Source organism: Bactrocera tryoni, chromosome 4, assembly GCF_016617805.1.
Source record: "Bactrocera tryoni isolate S06 chromosome 4, CSIRO_BtryS06_freeze2, whole genome shotgun sequence".
NCBI classification, from domain to species: Eukaryota; Metazoa; Arthropoda; class Insecta; order Diptera; family Tephritidae; genus Bactrocera; species Bactrocera tryoni.
In genome coordinates this window covers 62,058,088-62,064,688 of record NC_052502.1, presented here as the reverse complement: position 1 = coordinate 62,064,688, position 6,601 = coordinate 62,058,088, and positions in this window count along the sequence as shown.

Genomic DNA, 6,601 nt, shown 5'->3' with positions numbered 1-6,601 from the left:
TGAGCCTACATACATATCGACGCAGACATATATTATAAATGGACAACTGCTATGTTGCCACTTTTGTCACTTCTTCTGTGTTTTGCGGGTTTGCGCGATTGACACTTTTCCCTTCCAGAAAAATATCAGAAATTGTTCAATTTATGATTTTTAGCCTTTGCCATCGTCGCGAAAAGACGCTTGTAGGCAAGGGCATGCTCGGGGAGATGGCACCATGTGCTTTTATGAATGAAGCGAGTTTGCCGGTTGAAAGTGCGCTTGCGTTCAAGAATGAAAATGTTGAAGTTAAGTGTTTTTCTACAAATTTTGGCATCGACTATTTGGCTGCCTTTTGACTTGTGACGCCGCTGATGCTATTTGAAACCATTGGTGTTTTTGTAGAACAATATTTGTAATTTTTGCGGGTGACATATCTACATGTGAACGCATATAAGTTTGTGTGTTGTGTATGCATTATTTGTGTGCGAATGTCATACGCACATATTTATGTACATTTATCACTATTGTAATATATTTAAATTCTTTAATATATTATTATAGTTTGTACATATGTAAAGAAGTATACACATAAGTATGAATATATCAAATACAAGAAATAATTAAAAATAGGTCTTATGTTCAGATTAACTACGAATATTGCTTTGGAAAATTAATTTAATTCAAATGTATTAAAAGTATAAAAATGTAAGCAAAAGAGCTAATATACGACTGTAATAGCAATATATAGTTCTGAGCATAATTTTTATTCCATGTTCAGCTCTGTTCAAGCGCAACTGTTAAGATTTCTCCTGCTGAGCTGGCAATGGTTAAACTCCCTCATCTCGACCGAGTTAGCCAAAAATATTTTTACGTTCTCCGCGCCGTGAACCTTCTCTATGATAACCTTTCTCTGGGCCAGTTTTACGATATTTTATTTTTCGAAGGGGTACTGTTTTGGATGAGCGTGTTGCACCACAGAAAATTACTAGCTGCTTTCCCCAAAGTTTACATCGGGGCACGAAAATAACGGAATTAAACATTTTCAGTGTAAAATGAGAACGATTATGCTAATTTCAATGTTTAAATATGTACGCTTACAAATTCCTATATTTAAAATGCGCAAACGACTCTCTATATAATTTATAGATAGCACTTCATATATACATACCTACAAATTAAATTATTTCTTGACGAATTTCTTAACATCTTTTGAATCATATAATAAAAACATGTTTGTATTATTACCTAAATGATTAATTAATTTAGGTTGGATAAGTTATATACTTATATATGTATGTATTTATTTGCTGGGAATTAAAAATTTTGATAACATATTAACAGACCAAGCTGTCACGCATGTTCACGTCTGAATGGAATTGTGTGTGCTTGTAAATAAATTTGAAACAGCGATCCGCATGATGTTTGTAAATTTGTCTACACACAACTTTGTATGTAAACATGTACTTTTATTGTTTCATGCGAAATCTCCATTGTCACGGACAACCAATGGCCGAAGCTCTCGTTTCGTCAAAGAGTCTAGTGCTGAACACATAGAGCGCGACATGACATGGCAGCACGACAGTGAACTGTAAAGCGACATAATAGCCGAAACAGCCAAAAACGTAAACCCGTGGCCCATGTCAGCTGATACGACCTATCTTATGGGAGTGCAATGCAGGAATGTAGGAATCCACGGCATTTGGATTTTTGCCGTACAAACGTGTCAGCTCTCTCACAACGCAGGGTTGTCAGTTTCGATATACTGTAGTAATTATAAAAGTTGTCTTCAATATGTTTGAAATTTTCTTAAACTGACTCAAAATCAGAGTCGAATGCTATTATTTATAAAAATATAAACTATTTTTAATAGTTTGTTTTCAGGGGGTCACGGGCTCAACTTTTGACACATTTGGCTCGCTAAGGAAGGCAAAGGAAGGAAGGGAGTAGCGTTTTTGGCTGTTTCGGGTAATAGCTGTCCATTTTGCGTGTACACGATTTCGTTGTGGCCATACTAATACCTTTCGCTTGAATGAAATTTTAATATTTTGTTCAAAGTGAAATTTTTTATGCAAAAAATAAGTAAATAGGTAAATTTATTTCTTTTAAATTATCAATTGTTATTACAAATGACATAACAGAGCTATATTATGCTTTTATTTGTAAAATAACGTCAGGTTGGTTAGAGCTTTGAATAATTTTACATGTTACATATTAGTGGCATCACTCCTCTCTACTGTCAACTCTACTGTCTCTACTGTCACCTGCAAATATAAAAATATATTGGAGTTAGCGAGAGCGACAACTGACGGCCTGCAGTCGTGTAGTCGTGCAGCTGTCTAAATAACTGTGTCCTTAAGAACATGTGTATTTTAATATTTGAAAGATGTCGCTTGCAGTCTGTCGCACTCTATGTGTTCAGCACTTCAATGTGTCAAAGGACTGACGCGACAACAAAGCGTCACAACTTTGTGTTGTTGGTAGAAAATCCGAGCTGTGCCGAAAGACACAAACAAACGAACGCCGATTGTCACCGCTTCCCTTGTAATGTAAAAGGTCTGCGAAAAACTCATAGTGGCACACAAATAGGACAAGATGCCAAGGCCGCACTCAAACTGGGAAAAATAAAAATTGGGCGGTCAATCTGTCGCCTTCGAGAATATTCGCCTATTTCCAGATGCTATAAGTGTTTCCATCTGGGTCACGTGGCGCGTAATTGCTGAAGTTCGACAGACAGATCTTCTCAAAGCACACGTTGTGGAGCAGCGGGACATTTAACAAAGGTATGCACAAACGTTCCGAGCTGCATGCTCTGCAATGGGAACACTCAGTATTGAGCATGACTTGTCCCAAGTACCTGGAGATGATGAAGTCTCTAAGAAAATGAGGATAACAGTTAAACTTAAATCATTGCGCAGCAGCAAAGGATTTGCCAGATCAGACAATTACAGAAGAGTACATTGATGTCGCCCTACTAAGTGAGCAACTCCAGCGTCCGGAAAGCACATGGATTACAGGCAAAAACGGCAAGGCAGCAAAATGGTCCTGCAAAGGACAACCTTTTAATACCAGCTCCAGAGAAACTGTTTTAAATGGGCGAATATACAGAGGATATATTTTGTAAATTGCTATGCTCGTCCCATCGCAGCAATTACAGAATTAGAAGGTTTCCTCTTAAGACTGACTTTAGAAATCAGAGGCAAAACACCAATTGTAGTAGCGGGTGATTTTAATGCATGGTCAACTGCATGGGGCAGCCTAAGTCAAACAAACCTAACAATAATAAACAGTGGAAGGCAAAACACGTACCGAAAAGGAAACAAAGGATCCATAATTGACATTATGTTAGCGAGTGATTCGCTCAGCAGGCACTTTAAGTGGGCAGTGTCAAATATATACATACACAAAAAGTGATCATATGACGATTACAGCTCAAATTTCGTGCATCCGAGAGCCGGAACTCCTCAGCAGAAACACTTCCCGAAAGCGAAGATGGAAGCAACAGGAGTTCGATGCAGACCTGTTTGAGCTAGCCTGGAGTGCATCAAGAGCATCAGATGACGACGCCGCCCACCTGGTATCTACAGTGCGAAAGGAACTGGTCGCAGCATGCGATGCGACAATGTGTAGACATCACAACAAGCGGCGGGCGGTATATTAGTGGAATGAATAAATTGCCTCTCTGAGAAAGCTTTGTTACTCAGCTAGACGTCGTCTGCAGTGTAGCCATAATGAAACGAACGAAAATCGACTTAGAGAAGAATTTAAAAGCTACAAAAAGCTCCTGAAGTTGCCAATTACCCAGAGAAAAAAATCATGTTTTGAGAAGCTCTGTGAAGAAGCAAACATTGAACCGTGGGGAACCGCTTACAAAATCTGTGTGTCCTGATTTAAAAATAAGCAGCAGCAACCTAAAGAGGCATCTTTTATGGGAAAAGACGTCGAAACACTATTCCCGAAACACGACCAGATTTCCTATGCCAAGCGACGAAACAAAGCGGCAGAGTCACCATAGCAATGCCAAGAGTCTGGATTAGACGGCATCCCTAAAATAGCCCTGAAGGAAGCTATAATCTCAAAACCTCAACTGTTTGCTAAAATGTACATCGCTTGTATGAAGGAAGAGGTGTTCCCCGACTCGTGGAAAGTACCCAAAAGCAAATAAACCACCTGAAGAACCTGCATCGTACCAACCTTTTTGTATGCTCGACACAATGGGGAAAGTGTACGAAAATATAATACCAAACCGCTTGGAGTTAGCAATCCAGAAAGCCGGCGGATTATCAAAGAGATAATTCGGTTTTATAAAAAAGAGATCCACTATTGACGCACTACGAGAAGTCGTCGATACTGCGAAATGTGCTGTAAGTGGCAAAAGTTGGAAGGTTGGCACAATAAAGTACTGCGCGCTGATTACCCTGGATGTCAAGAATGCGTTCAACGCGGCAAAATGGGAACACATAATCAAAGCCCTGGAAAAAATTCGCGCCCTAGAATACGTGGTGAAACTCCTTTATCTTGTCCGAGTTAGTCAGTCATCGCATCGAATTCCAATAATATATTCACTGGTGTCTCGGGTTTTAATTCACATATGTATTTCTTCAGAACTCTTTCCTATCCTGTGCACATGTTTGCGCAGTCCCTGTAATAAGTCTTGTTAATATTCTTAGGTTATTTTTGCTAATGAAAATAATATGTGTAAATCTTCTGCTCGGGGCGTGGGCGCAAACCAGCGATATGTTGAAGAACTTCGCTTTGATGCGGATTGTGGCTAGACGCTCATTCACCGGAGTGAATGATAGTACTCGGCGACGGAGTCTCTCTCCCACCACGAATCAACACCAAACTTGCGCTCCTTTAAATGGCCACTGTTGTAAATGTCACAAGGACCTACTCGTGTCCATCGTCCTGATGTCCCTCCCCTTTATTTTCAAGTCCATCGCATTTCTTGGACGGCGGTGATGTCATCAAAAGGGGCCTTTATTTCGCGTTTTTACTGGCCACCCCAAGTGAATGGCGATCTTGGTCAGAACTTTCCTCACTTGCGTGAACTTCGACACATTGACTCCATCCTCCTGTCTATTAGTTGTTTTGAGTATCTATATAATATACTACTTTTCATCGTCTTTAGGTTGAAGGATGTTAGCTTATTGGCCTGGAAGGACTTATAGGAGTGTAGTCCTTTTTCCTGTTCCTGAGGATGCGCTTATCACCCATGCCATGCTTTTCTCTCATGATATTGTACCATCACGGATATACAATGTTGTTCTTTATTCTGAAGGATTGCTGGGTCATATTCCATCTATTCCGAATTGTATTTTTTAAGGGAGTTTATTGCCCAATGTACCGATCTAAGTAGCTGAATATGCATTTGTTGTCCCCTAGCTTTAGGGCAGAAGGGTTTTCGATGCTTCTGGTATCGATGATATGTTTTTTCACGGAAGCTTCTTCTGGAAGTTAGAACCAGAGAACATATACATATCATAGAGAAGGTTCACGGTGCGGTCCTTTTACGATATTTCATTTACAATATTTCATTTACGGTACTTTTTGTGGATGAGCGTGTTTCACCGCAGAAAAAGTTATTAGCGTATTTCACCACACCTAACATCAGGGGTACGAAAATAGATGAATTGAGTATTTTCAGTAAATTTGTACACACACAACTTTGTATCTAAATATGAAAAATTTATTGTTTCATGCGAAATTTCCGCTGTCACGGACAAACCAATGGCCGAAGATCACGTTCCACCAAAGAGTCAATGTGTCGAAGGACTGACGCGACGACAAAGCATTGTGTGTTGTTGGTAGAATAATCCGAGCTGTAACCGAAAACACAAACAAACGAACGCCGATTGTTATCACTTCCCCTCGCCGCTGTAACAGCTTCGCCAACGAACCAGCAATGACAATAGCTATGTTGCCACTTTTGTCACTTTATTCTGTGCTTTGCGGGTTTGCGGTGTTGACACTTTTCCCTTCTAAAAGAATTATCAGAAATTGTTCACTTTATCATTTTTAGCGTTTGCCATCGTCGCGAAAGGCAAGTTAACGACACTAATAACTAACAGCACTTATGTCTAAAGTAAACAAAAAGTATATAATTTCATTATTAAACGAGTTTGTCAAATATGTTATTGACAACTACAACCATCAACTACAACTTATGGCACGCTTTAAGTAGAATTGGACAGCACATCATCTAAGTCTAACACTTAAGCTCTGCACTTCTTAGAATGTAAGATGAAACTTTGTAACTAGGCTTAAGAAATCAATTGTATAAAAGTGAAATAAAGATATTTCTGTTTTGTACAAGGTGCGACCCAAAGTAAACAGGACTTAAAAAAAACAGAACAAATGGTTTTTTCGGCAAAATCAATTTATTTTATACAAAATAGTCTCTTTTTGCTTCAATACAGCTTTTTGCACGGTCCAAAAGCATGTAGAACGAGTGTTTTAGCTCGTTGGCCGGTATGCCGCCAGTATGCCGGTGCAAGCCTTTTGAATGGTCTCTACGTCTGCATAACGCTTTCCTTTCATGGGCAAATGCATTTTTCCGAAAAGGAAGAAGTCGCACGGTGCCATATCAGGTGAATACGGGGAGTGGTTAATAGTTAAAATGTGA